Here is a 16,577-nt window from a genome sequence, read left to right as displayed (position 1 = left end):
ACCTTAGAGCTAAAGAGACCTTTCTATCAGTGCAAACATTTCTCCTTGGCCAGTAGAACGGTCTCCCCTCTCGTTCCCCCACATCCTGTTCTGGGGGTTCTCCCAACAATCCAGAGTAGATTTAGGTAGGGTGGATGGGAGAGGGAGTTTCATTGCACTAAAGAATCCTTGTGCTGGCCTCACCTAGATCAACAAATTAGTTGAATACAGCCCTATTTGTTTATATATATGATGACAAAGATGAGCCAAAAAGAGGCTTATATAATTAGAAGAAAGAAAGAACACATCAAACAATATAGTGAAAGAGGACTTGGGTCAGAAAGTCAGCCTGGCTCTTTGTTCCACTATATCTCTCAAGGGACTGAAAGTATGAGGTGTGGGGAGAGACAGAACCAAGCATATCTCACCAAGAATGAAGAGTAGACTTCATTGTATTGAATGTACAAGCAAAAGTGATCAGATCCCTGACCAATGCTCTCATATTACTGAATTACAAATGGTTCATTGAAATTTCATTCTGTATAATATTTTATTTTGAAACACTTAAACTCAAAATCAGTTATTGTAAGGTGACATTGGTTTTATGTTGGGAAATGTTTGTAAGAAATCTAAAAAAAACTGCAACATGTTGCTTGCATAAGTATTCAACCTCTGTGCTGTGGAAGCTCCCAGTTTACACAGAGGAAAGAAATTGCCCTATCAAGGACACAATTACCTTACCGTTGGCCTCCACCTGTGAACCATTAAAGTTGCTGTCACATTGTCAGGATAAAAACTCCACTGTTGAAGGATCATTGGTCAGGCTGTGGATCTGAAAGAAAATGAAGACCAAAGAGCATTCTACAGAAGTGAGAGATAATGTAATACAAAAGCATAGATTAGGAAAATGATACAAAATAATATCCAGTGAGCACAGTTGGATCAATAATCCGGAAGTGGAAGTTGCATCACACAACCCAGGCACTGCCAACAAACGGCCGTCCCTCAAAATGCAGCGAACAAGAAGGAGACTTGTGAGAGAAGCCACAGAGAGGCCAACCATCACTTTGAAGGAGCTACAGAGTTCAATGGCCAGGAGTGGAGTAATGGTGCACCAGTCAACCATATCAAGAGCTCTGTATAACACTGGCCTGTATGAGAGGGTGGCAAGAAAGAAGCTGTTACTCAAAAAGTACCATCTGAAAGCGCATCTGGAGTTTGTCAGAAAGCATGAGAGTGCCCTAACTGCGATGTGGTGAAAAGTTTTGTGTTCCAGTGAGACCAAGGTAGAGCTTTTTTGCCAAAACTCAAAGTGCTATGTGTGGCACAAACCTAACACTGCCCATGCCTGTAGACACACCATCCCATCCCTATAGTGAAATATGGTGGTGGCAGCATCAGGCTGTGGGGATGCTTCTCATCAGCAGGGACTGGGCATCTTGTAAAAATTGAAGAAAGAATGAATGGAGCAAAATACAGGGAAATACTTGCTTCAGTCCACTAAAAAAGTGAAGCTTGGGAGGAAATTCACTTTTCATAGGACAGTTATCCCAAGCACAAGGCCAAAGCAACACTGGAGTGACTCAAGAACAAAAAGGTGAATGTCCTGAGGTGGCCCAGTCAAAGTCCTGATCTCAATCCCATTGAGAATCTGTGGTGCTCTTTGAAAATTGTGGTACAGAAGCGACGTCCAACCAAGCTCAATGACCTGGAGCAAATCTGCCAAGAAAAATGGGTCAAAATCCCTCTGACACTGTGTGCAAAGCTGGTACATACCTACCCCAAAAGACTTAAAGCTGTTATTGCAGTGAAAGGCAGCTCTACCAAATATTAATGTGTGGAGGTTGATTACTTAGGCAAGTTACATCAGTTTTATTTACTTACAAACATTTCCCAACATAAAACCAATGTCACCTTACAATAATTGATTTTGAGTTTCAGTGTTTCAAAATAAAATATCACATAGAATGAAATTACAATGTACCATTTGTAATTCAGTAATTATATAATATCCAACGAGACATGACTGGCATACTGGTTATATGGGAAATGACCACAAGTCATCCTGACATACAAGGAGGCTTAGTGTGGCATGCTCCATCCCCCTGTCCTTTACTCCTGTCTCATGCTCCTGTATACCAGCCAGGTGGGCTTGTTGCTTTCTTTCTCACCCAGCTTATGTAGAATACTACATAAGTCTGAGAAGCTTTGTTGATGTAACACAGATGACGGAAGAGAGGCTCTTAACTGGCAAAAATAGATAGTGGATGCCAACAGATCATTAGGGAAGATGTTTCACATACACGGCTAAGTGCTGGGAACTTTGCCTTCAAAGGCAGCTGCAATGAATCAGGCTGCTACAAAGCAAGGACACTGACCAACCAAATTGAGAAACAAAGGCAGAAGCGTGAGACCCAAATTAAAAAAAACATCCCCACAGGTATGGCTAATTAGTCAAAGGTGCAAACTTGCATCCAAATCCAAGGGCTCATTTGGGTATAAATAAAGGTCCCTAATGCCTGCTCAGGGGGCTTCAACACAGACCATCGGTGCAGTGCTGTGTAAGCAGGTGGCCACCTGGGATTTCTCCATTGTTCTTATCTGGGGCTCCTGGGCAACAGAAAGGAAAAGTAAGGTAACAACTGCACTCATTAGTTGCTTTATGTGTTTGCCTTGCTTCTCATAAAACTCTAAATCTCAAATAAAGCGTTGTAAATCTTGTTTTCCACTTGATAGCTCATTGCCTCTGGAATAGAGTTACCAGGTATCTGGTTTTTGGCTGGGGTCTCCGGTTTTTTGGGGGGCCTCTGGCTCTCTGGCTAGCACCCCTTAATCTCCTGACTCTCAGCTTCAATTTAAAAAAAATATTAAGTTTCTAGGTGGTCTGGTTCCCGAGATATACACCAAAACGTCAGCCCCCCCGCAACTGTTGAATCTATTTAACTGATACGATGCTGAAGTTGGTTCCTAGTTCCCAGTTCCTTATTTGCTTGAAAGTTCAAAACACTAAGAAAGAAGAGTTGACAACGACAGCAACTTCAAACCAACTTAACATGTCTCTGAACCCCAAAATGTATGTTGGGGTACCATGTATGATATATCACTGTGATTGGGGGACTCTCCCCATCAGGAATAACAATACACTTATGAAATCAAAATATCAGGCTTCTGATATTATCATAAATACATAATGATGTCATAAAATCATAAAAAATAAGTAACTGGGGGTGCCCACCCCAAACTCTGCTCTGGGACAGGACAAATCATATACCCCAGGAAAGGGGAGGGTGTCTTCTACGAGATGCCAGTGCATCCCGTCCGGCCCAGAGCTTCTGCTGGGCACCGGGCACGCACGGGTGCATCAATGCAAAATCAAAATGGACAAAAACACATAGGAAAAAAATAAGTAACTGGGGGTACCCACCCCGAAATCTGCTCTTGGACAGCACAAATCATATACCCCAGGAAAGGGGAGGGTGTCCTCTATGAGATGTCACTGCATCCCCCCTGGCCCAGAGCTTCCGCTGGGTTCAGGGGAAGGATGAGGGCATCTATGCAGACAGAAAGGGTAGAGAATCTTCTTACTCTTACTCATTTCTCAGACCTCTTTCTGAAGTGAAGGGTCAAATCTGTAAAGACGTTTGGAGCAGCCACGTTAAAAGATAAGGGCAGGGCATTCCAGGCAGGGGGTTGCCAACCCTGCTTGGAGATGGATGTCTTTGCAGAGGATCCCTAGTCAAGCTTTACCAACAGCACAATCCAAACTATATCTACTCAGAAGTAAGTCCTGTTGAGTTCTATGAGGGCTTAGTCCCTTAGTACGTGTGTTTAGAATTGCAGCCTTCAGGGGCACCCATCTTTACTCCTGAGTGCTCCCATCTAACATCTCCACAACACTAGGCTCCTTTCTTCCTACAGTGACCTTCTGGTGACTGGCCTGGCCTGAAGGCACTTAAATCCTTCTTGCCGAAAGCAAGTAGGCTAAATTAAATGTTCCCTACCCGGGCTCCATCTTTTAGCTAAGATGTCTAGCTTAATTTCCAGTCAGATTTTTTTTTAATTGTATGCTCCAAGCAACTGTGATTGATGCTTAATGTATCATGCTTAATGACATCACTCGGGCCCGCCCCATGACATCACTTGGGCCCACCCCTAAAATCTCAGGTTTTGGGATACTTGTGACCTGGCAACCCAACTCTAGAATCTCTTGAATTTCCTTGCCTGTTGGCAACACACTGATGCTGTGGAAGGGAAGCGCACCAGGAGGCATCAATGTCTGCTTTTAGGTGCAAAGCTAAAACATTTCTGTTTATCCTTTCACCTCTTATTTAGAGAGCAGTGAGTTATTGAGGGGGTGCCTGTTTTAGTGCTCATCTTTTATAAATATTTTTGGATGAGCATGTTTAGGTTTTATTGTTGTTTTATATGAGGCTTTAATGTCTTTTACATATGAAGTCCCTTTGGCACACTTTTCTCTGTGTGAAAAATGATGATGATGATGATAACTGCCTGTGGCATTTTCCCAATATGAACATGACACATATACCTGCCTTTTCCCCTCTTGGATGATAGCCATAACCCCTCAGGGGTAGGGACCCAGAATCCTCAAGCGATTCAATCATCTGAGCCAAGGGGTTTAATCTATTCTGCTGAAAAGAATTCATCATGCAATCCGGACTTGCTTGAGTAGATTTCACCGTTCCAAAGCGGAGGGGCATCTTGTCAGAGGCTGAGGCTTGGGCAAGAGTATTTCTTAGAAATGTTAGTCTTTCGACAATCTCATTCTGAGATCTTGTAGGCAAGGAGTGGAACGATTTTATGAGCTCTTTTTCTTCCAGTGTAAAATCAAAAGTTGAAGGGCAGAGATGTTGTTGGGAAATATGTTGTTCAGCTAGTGAGGAGTGAACCTTGACCAAGGGCCCATCCTGAGATGGAGAGAGATTTCTTGTGTTTTTCCTAAAAGCATGGTCCTGGGATTTGCTGAATAGGTGCATTGGCTTCTGGTTCTCAAATAACCTACTTATACACATGCCTGCATGATAAAAATGGTCTTTAACCGTGTATAGACGCATTAAAGATGGCCAACTCCTGAAGGTCACTACTGTTGTTGCGGTTTTGTGCTCTTAAGGGAGGTATTCAACATCTATTATATCTTCCATCAAGCCACAGTCTGGGACAGTATTTCGTATCAGATATTGTAAATGTACTTTGTGCTGGCTAGGAGTCAACATAGCCCTCGGTTTGGAGAGATTGAAGATTGCTAATTTGCAGCGGCTTAACACCAATTCCAATTTTTGCTGAGTTAGAGGGAAAGGTGTATAAGACACTGTATCGTGCGTCAGTTTGTCAGTGTCCAGAGCGTGTTGCCACGGATCTTGTATTTCTTTACTAAGAGCCGCGCTGTCCCTTGAAGTAGTTAAAAGTGTTGCAAAAGGTATAAAGACATCATCTAGATGAGTGGGAGAAATAAGTGGTTTAAAGCAGAGATTTGAATCGGCCTCCACGGATCTTGCCTTAATGGTCTGTGAATCTGGCTTAAGTGTTTTTACTTGTTTAGCAGAGGTCTGCTGGGATTCTTCCATTATCTTAAAAAGTTTCTTAAATTCATTCCTTTTTGCCGTTTTGAAGGTTTAGATGTAATTTTTTTGGTTCAGGGCCTGCTTGGCCTGCTTAGTGCCCTCTGCTTTCTTTGGCTTACGCTTAGTTCCTTTCTTTTTAGGTCTGGAGATAAGTACCTTTGTTTTGGGGTCAGGGCCAATCTTGTCAGTTTTGTCAACTATATCTTTTCCTTGGTGTCCAGGGCACTGCACACAGGAATGAGCTTTCTGAAATTCAGCTATTACAACCAAAAGGGCATAGCTTTCAGCCAGAAAGTTTTTTATTCGCACTAGTTCTTTGTTCATCAGGAGCAAGTATAGCTCCAATTCAAATGTTCTCTGTCCGCTTCGTCTCAATTTGCCTAGAAGAGGAAGGAGTAATCAGAGGGCTTGACGCTTTGCCGGTCCTTGTTAAGGGAGAAGGTGTCAGACAACCTTCAGTGCTCAGAGTCCGATCGTGGGCTCCATTCCACTCATCGTCCACCCGGAGGGAATCCTCCAGCTCAGCAGCAACTTCAGAGGCCAGAGGGGGAGAGCCTGAATAACACGGTGGCCCCCCGGTATCTCCACGTGGGATTACTAGAGAAGTGTCCATCAAAGCAATTTCTGCTGCAAGGTCAGTCCCCGGGGAAAGCTTATCATATAAGTATAGATCACATTTATTATGAACTACAGTCCAGTCATGGCTAGATGGAATTTGGACCGGCCCCATGCTCTTGTCACTATCCCCACTCTGCGGAGAAGAACTTCTTCCTACACCTACCCTACGTTCTTCTTTCTTAGGGAAATATGAAATAATTTCTGTTTGTCTTTTCCTTTTCCTTTTGGGAGGGACTGAACCTGTTAGAATGGTCGCCCCTAGCAGCCGGGTTGCTTGACGAGTGAGAACCATTTGCTCATTTGAGTTTGTAGATAAATAAGAAATAATTTAAAATGTCTGCAATATAACAGCAGTAAACACAGCTTGTAGAATAAGGTTTCCCTCTCTCGGCTGGCCGCTGTAGTTAATCAGCTTTTGTCCCGGTGGAAAGGAGGGGGGGAAGTCTTTACCCTTGTCTTTATCTCTCCAGCATTTTCCACTGTTTTCACTTCCAGCAGCCAATTTAACACTCCCCCGTCAACTCCAGCAGATGCTACAAGCGAAATAAAGTTGTTTTGCTACAATTTGGCCATCTATTTCAAAGGCAGAGCTTACCAGGCAAGAAAGAAAACACATCAGTATCCAGAAGTTTTAACAAGCTCTGCTAGCACCGCTTTACATGTGAATATCAGAAAACTTGCCCCATGTGGCAATATTGCCATTGCAGGCTTAATAGAATTTAGAACAACTGCTCTTTTATTAATAAACGTATACATCGCACCCTTCCCCCATAAACGGGACTCTGCACCATTTTGGGACCACCTGGAAAATTACATAGTTGAATTAGAAAAGAAATACCCTAGGGCATATCCCATTGTAATGGGCAACCTAAATGCTAGAATTGGCCCTAATAATGACATCCTGGCTGCATCTCCATTATGGGGGGCAATGGATATTGAAAAAGTTATTCCATGGTATGACAGAAGTTCTAAAGACCAAAAGGTGAATTATGCAGGAACACGCTTGATCCAACTGGTGGCCCGCCTGAATCTGATAATTATAAATGGGCATACCAAAGCTGATGCTCCAGCAGAGTTCACTTACATCTCTGGGCACGGTAGTAGTGTGGTGGACTATGTGTTGACCTCCCTCCCTTTATTCAGATCTTTATTCAGATCTCTAACTTTATTCAGATCTCCAGCTTTCTAGTTGGCGACAGGTTGGAAAGTGATCAACTTCCCTTGACCTTTAATCTGAAAATAACAGGGGTGGGATATCTGACCTCATTCCCCCAATATGCGAACAGTCCATCTGACCCCTGTTATAAGAGAGCCCACTGGAATAAAGTGACCTCTCTAAAGGTGGCCAAGATTCTTGACTCTCCCCTGGGCTTAAATCTTAGGTCTCGTATAACAGAGGCCAGTGAAATATCTGCTGCTCTGCTCGATTATTCTACTTTGTCTTCTGCTCTGAAAAATGCTTTAATAACATCATATCAACCTGGTCGATCAATAAAATCTATCTCTTCAAGTTGGTTTGATAAGGAATGCAGGGTGACTAGGTATAATTTAAGAAGAGTATATAACAACTACAGGAATACCAACGCATACACTCTTCCACCCGAATACTATCTGATCAAAAGGAAATATAAACAGCTAATTGCCTATAAAAAGAGACAAGCTATTCAGGAGAGATGGAAGGTTTTAATAAATGCCTCTTTAAATAACGATTCGAAACTCTTCTGGTCTTTAGTTACCAATGCCTTGGGATCTTCCTCCTTCTCCCAGTGCACCATCCCGTCTGCTATTTGGGAACACCATTTTACCGCATTGTTCGCTAACCTCAGGGACCTGCCATTCCAGATATATACTTCGGCAGAGCCCAGCTCTCTTCCAGCCTGGCCTCCTACAGAGCAAACGGAAGTAGCCATGCTGATTAACAACTTAAAATCTGGCAAGGCACCAGGGATAGACGCAATACCACCAGAACTGCTAAAGACCCATATTGAATGGTGGGCCCCACTGCTTGCAAATCTTTTCACCAAAATCAATCTTACTGGCAAGCTTCCCCTAGCCTGGCTTGAGGCGGTGGTTATCCCAGTATTCAAGAAAGGCGATAGAGGCGACCCTACCAATTATAGGCCTATTAGCCTCCTCTCAGTCGTGGGCAAGATTTATGCTAGCCTCCTAAATGTAAGACTGCAAACCTGGATAGAGGAGGAGGACATTCTGGGGCAGGAGCAGATAGGTTTCCGACAGAGCAGATCTGCCATCGATCACTGCCTAGTATTACGGCACCTGGCGGAGAAGTATATGTGTATCTCAAGAAAGGGCCTTTTTGTCGCCTTTATGGACCTTAAGACTGCTTTTGACTCTGTCCCTAGGGAACTATTATGGGCCAAATTATCACAGACTTCGATAGATAAGCGCCTCCTGTTTCTGATTAGTTGTCTCTACCAGTGCACTTCACTTCGTGTACGCTGTGGTGTGAATGGTAATCTAACCAATGCCATCTTTGCTAACATAGGGGTGCGCCAAGGCTGTGTCCTGGCCCCAACCCTCTTTAACCTCTTCCTCAATGATCTGAGCAGTTATTGCCTTGATGATAATTTCCATCCTCCTAAATTGGCTGAAACGAGATGCCCCGTTCTGCTTTACGCGGATGATGCAGTGTTATTATCCTTTTCGAAGGTTGGCCTTAAACGCCTCTTACGTGCTTTTATGGCCTACTGTGACAAAAACTTTCTCACCATCAATTTTATAAAATCAAAAGTCATGATTTTTACACGTAGGTTCTTGAAACAAGCATGGACTATAAATGGGCAAAAGATTGAGCAGGTTAGGCAATTCAGATACCTTGGGATTATTTTCTGCTCTTCACTCTCTTGGTCCGCTCATGTCCAGGCTGCAGTTTTATCTGCCTATAATACCTCCAAGGCCACCACCCGATTCTTTTATACTAGAGGTGGCCAGTATATCCCGGCTGCTCTCCAAATCTTCAAAGTGAAAATTCTCCCCCAACTTTTATATGGAATTCCTATCTGGGTTACAAGCTATAGCACCAAAGTTGAGGCGGTGTTTTTGCGCTTTTTGCGAGCTATATTGGGGTTGCCACGCTGCACCTCTGCAGCTAGACTTTGCCTTGAAGCGGGTTTTACATCAATTGAGTGCTCAGCCTGGCTCCAGGCTTTTAGATTTTGGGCCAAAGTGGCCTATGCTGGACCTTCCTTAGGGTATTTAAACTTGTTATGGAGGGATTCATAAGCGGTGAGGGCAGCAAAAAAGCGATACTTCGCTGCCACCATTAAATCATCTCTCAACCGCCCAGCGGAGCTCTTTAAAATTGTCTGAGGGCTTTTACATTCTAGTCCTCAGGATATTATAGAACCTTCAGAAACCCGCTGTAACGAGTTCGCTGGGCACTTCCAAGATAAAATCTCATGCATCTGCCGGGACTTAGACTCCAGTATTATGGCAGTTGAACCTAATGAGGTATCCAGAGCACGGTCTTGTCCTCATTTATTGGATGAGTTTCAGTTGGTACAGATTGAGGACGTTGACAAGGTGCTTGGACTGGTGCGTGCAACCACCTCTGTGTTGACCATTGAACCGCACTGTCACTGAGTTTGTTTTCCATCAAGTCTGAAAAACTGTAGCTAGGGGGAGTTATGTCTTTGCCCAGTCTGGGAACGGACAGCCAAGGCCATTGCTATGGTAACCATCACGATAGACTGGGAAAAGTTCTAGCAGCTATCTGTGTTGAGCTGACTCTTCTGTGTATTGCCTCTGAACTGAGAGGTTGTATTCTGTGTTTACCTTTGGAGAGAGATGTACCAGAAGGGGGGTGACTGAAGAAACTCTACATGTATTTACTCTTAAGCTTTTGGCCGTAATGTCTTAATAAAGACTCTTAACATGATCTAATGCTCTGAAGAAGTTTCTTGTTCAACTTAACTCCAACATAATGTATGCTGTTTCACGCAACAACGCACACGCTTCAACACTCTGTACTGGATCCTTGCCCCTCTTGGCTAGTGAAAGCTGGCAGGGTTGGAACAGCCGGCTGGGCCAGGGAAGTGATAAATGCCTCCTTGAGAGATGGAGTGGTCCCTAGTTGCTTAAAAGAGGCAGTAGTGAGACCACTCCTGAAGAAACCTTCCCTGGACCCAGATAATTTGAACAACTATAGACTGGTAGCGAATGTTCCATTCCTGGGCAAGGTCTTAGAACGGGTGGTCGCCAGCCAGCTCCAGGTGTTCTTGGATGAAACCGATTATCTAGATCCGTTTCAATCCGGTTTTAGGCCCGGTTTTGGCACTGAAACAGCCTTGGTCGCCCTGTACGATGACCTATGTCGGGAGAGGGACAGAGGGAGTGTTACTCTGTTGATTCTCCTTGATCTCTCAGCTGCTTTTGATACCATCGACCATGGTATCCTTCTGGGGAGACTCATGGAGTTGGGAGTTGGAGGTACTGCTTGGCAGTGGATCTGCTCCTATTTGGTGGACCGTCTCCAGAGGGTAGGGCTTGGGGAGCATTGTTTGACACCCTGGACTCTCCATTGTGGAGTCCCGCAGGGATAGGTCCTGTCCCCTATGCTTTTTAACATCTACATGAAGCTGCTGGGTGCGGTCATCAGGAGCTTTGGAGTGTGTTGTCACCAGTATGCTGATGACACGCAACTCTATTTCTCCTTTTCATCTTCTTCAGGTGAGGCTGTTAATGTGCTGAACCGTTGCCTGGCCGTGATAATGGACTGGATGAGAGCTAATAAACTGAGGCTCAATCCTGACAAGACTGAGACGCTGTTGGTGAGCGCCTTCTCTGACCAGATAGTGGATGTTCAACCTGTTCTAGATGGGGTTACACTCCCCCTGAAAGAACAGGTTCGTAGCTTGGGGGTTCTTTTCGATCCATTCCTGTCTCTCGAGGTGCAGGTGGCCTCAGTGGCACGGAATGCATTCTACCACCTTCGGTTGGTAGCCCAGCTACGTCCCTATCTGGAAAGCGACGACCTCACTTCAGTTGTGCATGCTCTGGTAACCTCTAGATTGGATTACTGCAATGCGCTCTACATGGGGCTGCCTTTGAAGACAGTTCGGAAACTACAGCTAGTGCAAAACGCAGCAGCTAGACTGTTGACGAGGACTAGGCGGTCCACACATATAACACCTGTTCTGGCTCGTTTGCACTGGCTACCTATCTGTTTCCGGGCCAAATTCAAAGTGCTAGTTTTGACTTATAAAGCCTTACACGGTGCGGGACCACAATACCTAGCAGAACGCCTCTCCCGATATGAACCTACCCGTTCACTATGTTCAACATCTAAGGCCCTCCTCCGAGTTCCGACTCACAGAGAAGCTCGGAGGGTCGTAACAAGATCTAGGGCCTTTTCGGTGGTTGCCCCCGAATTATGGAATAGTCTTTCTGATGAGGTGCGCCTGGCGCCTACACTTTTATCTTTTCGGCACCAGGTTAAAAGCTTTTTATTCTCCCAGGCATTTTAATCTATCTTTTAGCTTTTAATGTATATCAGGTCATTTAATTGTTTAATATGTATGCTTTTACTGTTTTTGTGATTCTATTGTATTTTATCCTATGTTGTGCACCGCCCTGAGAGCCTTCGGGCTGGGGGCGGTATAGAAATCGAATAAAATAAAATAAAAATAAATAAATTCCTTTATAAGCTCTTGGTCCAAGATCTTTAATGAAAAGATAAAGTGTCTTGGTCTTTCACTGGAGCTATTGTCAACCTGGGACCTTGAGGTAACGAATCATATTGTTGGTCAATGTATTAAGGACATTGACCTTCAATTCTCAATGGCCGGGGCACATACATCTTGCTCACCCATCCATTTTGGCTTGAGCTTTTCGTTTCCAAAATATGCAGCTTATTTTGAAACTTTGACTTTTTTGCACTACCGATCCCTGTTTACCAGAACCAGATTTAATTGTCTTCCCTCTGCAGTATTAGAGGGCTGTTTTCAAGGAATCCCCCTGTAAATGCTTCTGTAAATTGGGGGAGGTTGAAACAATTGGACATGGCCTACTTTCCTGTGAACTATACAGGGATGCTCGATCTAGACTTATTTTTCCAATCACCAAAGCCTTTTCCGGTAGATCTATTGAGTGGCTCGTGCAATATCTTCTGTCTGACAAGGATAAAGACACTACTGAATTAGTTGCAAAGTTTTTCTATGTAGCTCAGACTTTACGGAAAAGGCCAATCTGTACTACCGTGGCCTCTTGCTAAATTATTATCGTTATTACTGTATTTGGTTTTAATCTTGTTTGTTTAACTGACTGCTTAATCACTTGTATTGTGGGTCTATGACCACATAATAAAATTTGATTTGACTTTTCCCCTCTCAACAGACTGCTCACAGCCTCCATGGAGATGAGGATACCAAACAAATACCCCACAATGTCTGGCTTATACTTCATAAGTAGAATATTTGTTGGCAAACATTCAATACCACATATTCTTGCCTTTGCAGCATAAGTGAACAAAATAGCTTTTCTAACAGACTGGCTTCTTCTTACGCATCTTTATGCAAACTAAGACTGAAGATTCATTATGCCTATCTAATGCTTGTGCTGTCAATCATTTCACAAGGGAGCTTCTTTGTTCTAAAAGCACTGCATTTCTTGACATCCCAATTGCCCATTAATTTAGAGTGGATGCTCCAGAGAATTTGGAATGGACATTTAAAAAATAATAAAAAAACACCCTGCATATATAGCGAGTCATAGAGCAATCTGTTAACATTTAAATGAAAATGTATAATCACCAGTTGCTATAATCATGTAATTATGGAAACAGAGGTCATCATTAAAATACTGGCTTAGATTTATATCACATCCTAATCCTGAAGGCTGGGGTGTGACAATATTTGTTTAATAAGTTTTACAGCACAATGGATTCTCCACTATCCCCAATTTAAACCTGTTCAGTAAGAGCACAGTCTAATGGGAAGTTCTCATGCTCAGCTTCCATTTCAATGAACAGGAGTTTTGTAAGAGCATTGCCTTAGTTCGCCCAAATACTTATGCTTAGACTGAGAGAGGACATCTGAGAATGAATTACTTCTTTCTCCTTCCAAGCCTTCTACTCTTGGATCGTTGTCTCCATATTCACTAACATTGTGATCCAACCTGTTCTCCAGGTTGCAATCTGGGCACATTTACTTTCAGGTTGTTTCCAAGTCTTCTCACTTCTCCACATGCAACATCGCAAGAACTTACCTTTTCCTTGATTCATGCACTGCTTGTCTCCTCCCTTCACTGTAGCAACCTTTTTCACTCTGGCCTTTTCCCATCACTTACGATTACATAATGGCGGCTCTTCTCAAATCCCTTACTTGGCTTCCCATCCCTTTTGGTACCCAGCACAACTTTCTTGTCCTTACCGTTATATATTTCCAGCATCTTGCCCAACTTTATCTTTTGTCCCTTGCTTTTCAGTTTCCTACCACCTTCAGGGTCTCTTACTTTCTACTGTGAGTCTGGCTATTTCACTTTGCTGTCTGCTGTGCTTGGAACTGCCTTTCTTAATATATCCATGGTGCCACTTCTCTAGCGACAATGTGTGTGGGCATAAAATGAGGGGAGGGGAGCTGCAGGGCTGTGGGCACTGGGCACCAGTCCAGTCCCCAATGTTCTCACCCCCAGGCTGCACAGGGTTCCCAATTGGAGGGATGCTTCTAAGTACCTTCAGCCTTGCATGCAAAGAATCCCCTTTCAGACCTTCCCTCTCAATGTGGGAAGGTTGAGGGTACAGCCAGGAAGGAAGGAGGACACTGAAGATGGGGCTAATACGCAGGGCCTCATGGACCTTCCACAGCTTATGACCACACACATCCTTTGAATGTCTGAAGAGGGCTTCTCTCTTCCTTCAAATTTCTCCTCAAAACCCACTTAAGTCCTGGTTGGCTTAACCCTTAATCCATATTCCCAGCTGTACCCACATTTAAGTACATGGAACCATTTTTGCTTATCTTCATCTCTTCATTTCCATGGCTCTTTCTCCCTATATTGTCTTCCCAGTTATCTATTTTAAATTGTATGCTCCTTGCTGGCAGAGGCCTACTTTATACTTTTGGAACTCTGTAAAGCCCCATGTATCATGGTAGCAATATGTCATTAAATAATAAAACTTCTTTGATAATTATACATGACATTCCTACTGATACTGTTTAGCATTATTCATTTATTGCTGTTTTATATCACTTTTCATCCGGCATGACTTCGAAGTGGTTTGCAGAAAACAAACATTGGCAAGAAGTCTCTGTTTTATTGTCGATTTTAATTTTATTTTAAGAATTAAAATCGACAATAAAACAGAGACAATCAGTATAAAATGCAAAAGACTAAAGCCTGAAAATTTAATCTCATCATGGCTTCTGAAAGATTAGTAAAACAAATCAGTCTTTACTATTATTTATTTTTTAGATTTGTATCCCACCTGTCCTCCCAGTAGGAGCTCAGGGCGGCAAAAGCCCATCAGCATCGTAGCCATCCACACTTCCAAGAGGAGGGAGTTCCACAACTGGGGAACCACCATAGAGAAAGCCCTGCTCTGGAGATTCCCCCATGGTGGCCCACACCCATCAGTGGTATGCCAAGCAGCCCCCACAACCACCACCGATCTCAGGGCTTGGGCTGGTTGATATGAGGAGAGACTAGAGATGAGTGAATCTGTCCATTTTGCATTCTTTCCCTTTCTCATTTTACCACCCTTAAGTTCAGTTTTTCACATTTCCACGTCAGTTTGCGATTTTAAAAAACAAGTCTTCATAAAAAATCAGTATTTTAGTGCCAATTTCTCCTAATATACACATATCTGAATGCAATTTTACCTAATATACATATTCTTGCAAAGCAATTTTCCTTTACATAACTTTTTTTGTAGGCTGTTTTCACCAATATATGCCTTTTTTAGGCATGCTTTACCTAGTATATCCATTTTTGTACACATTACTTGGCTGGACAACTGCATTGCAAATTTCAGAGAAGTGTGAATTTCACAGGGTGGCTGTGTTTTTGTTTCTGAAAGTGCAAATTAAGTAGGCTCACCTATAAATGTTAACTGAACTGAATTTCTCTCCCTTCTCTAGTGCAGACATTTCAACTAATTCCTAGGTCCCAAGTCATATAGGGCTTAATATGTTAAGTAATTGGGCCCAGGCAAACAGTGCAGATCCTGCAGATGGAATGTGACATCACAGAGAAGTACCAGTCAAAACTGCATTCTGCACTAGCTGCAGTTTCTGCTCTGTCTTCAAAGGCAGCTCAGCGTAGAGTGCATTACAGCACAGAGTGCATTGTTTAGTGTCAGTAGTGTGCTGGTGCTGTAAAAATAAATATAGAAAAGATAAATACAGATCCTGTGAGGAGGATTTAGAATGTTCATGGAAGAGACACCATATCAGTGCAGAGAGGGCTCAGGGCTTAGAAAAGCAGAGGGATAAGGCAGAAAGGTCAGGTAAGAAAGAAAGAAAGAAAGAAAGAAAGAAAGAAAGAAAGAAAGAAAGAAAGAAAGAAAGAAAGAAAGAAAGAAAGAAAGAAAGAAAGAAAGAAAGAAAGAAAGAAAGAAAGAAAGCCAGCAACTGAGGTAAAGCCTACACACACAGTCAAACGTGGTGGGAATGAGGACGTAGAGTCCTGAAGAGGTTGAATGGCCAGTGGAGTTGGAGAATCACATTTCTGAATGACTCCCCTGTAAATAAGGAGAAAGCTCACACAGCAAGGAACAATGGTTTGTGATATGCTAGCTTTCTACATGTAGTGATGGCTACCAACTTAAATGGCTTTAAAAGAGGATCAGACAAATTCATGGTGGAAAAGGTTATCAGTGGCCACTACCCATGATGGCAATGTTCTGCCTCCACAGTTGGAGGCAGTGTGTCTTGGTATGCTGGAAACCACAGGAGGAGAGAGTGCTGTTGCACTCAGGTCCTGCTTGCAGGCTTCCCATAGGCATCTTGTTGGCCACTGTGAGAACAGGATGCTGGACTAGATGATCTACTGGCCTGATTTGGCAGGCTCTTCTCATGAAATCCCTTACCTGCAGTCTGAAGGGGTACGCCCACTCCACCACTTCATTCTGCTGCATTTGTTGGGAATACCCAATCCAATGTGTAGTAGGTGATCACTAAGATGCCTAGGTAAGAGTTCACTGGAGTCTTTCTAGGCTACCATCAGCAACCTGAATGTCAAAATATACAAAGAATTAATATGCGCCAACCAATAGAATAACAGAAACCTCCAAAAGCAAAATGCAATGCATTGTGATTTTCCTCTTGATAATAAAATTGAACAGGTTTGGTGAGAGCAAATCATATGCTGTCATCACTTTCTCAAAGGATGTTCAACCTGCTATTATCCGGCTGTGTTTACGGAGTAATTAACATAAGTTTAGAA

General features: G+C 43.2%; 1 long non-coding RNA gene across 3 annotated transcripts in view; it reads right to left on the bottom strand.

Annotated features, from left to right (window-relative positions):
* LOC133365230 (uncharacterized) overlaps positions 1-16,577 on the bottom strand; it is a 76,400-nt gene that overhangs the window by 9,736 nt on the left and 50,087 nt on the right. For 2 of the 3 annotated variants that reach the window (XR_009758135.1, XR_009758133.1), the window contains one exon: positions 16,222-16,362. This is a non-coding gene — a long non-coding RNA (uncharacterized LOC133365230). Of the gene's footprint in view, positions 1-741; positions 812-16,221; positions 16,363-16,577 lie in introns of those variants that run through there. The other variant, XR_009758134.1, reaches the window with a different exon arrangement.

The sequence above is a fragment of the Rhineura floridana genome, chromosome 10, assembly GCF_030035675.1.
Source record: "Rhineura floridana isolate rRhiFlo1 chromosome 10, rRhiFlo1.hap2, whole genome shotgun sequence".
NCBI classification, from domain to species: domain Eukaryota; kingdom Metazoa; phylum Chordata; class Lepidosauria; order Squamata; family Rhineuridae; genus Rhineura; species Rhineura floridana.
The sequence above is the reverse complement of the archived record's forward strand: the minus strand, read 5'-3'. Positions and strand labels throughout refer to the sequence as shown.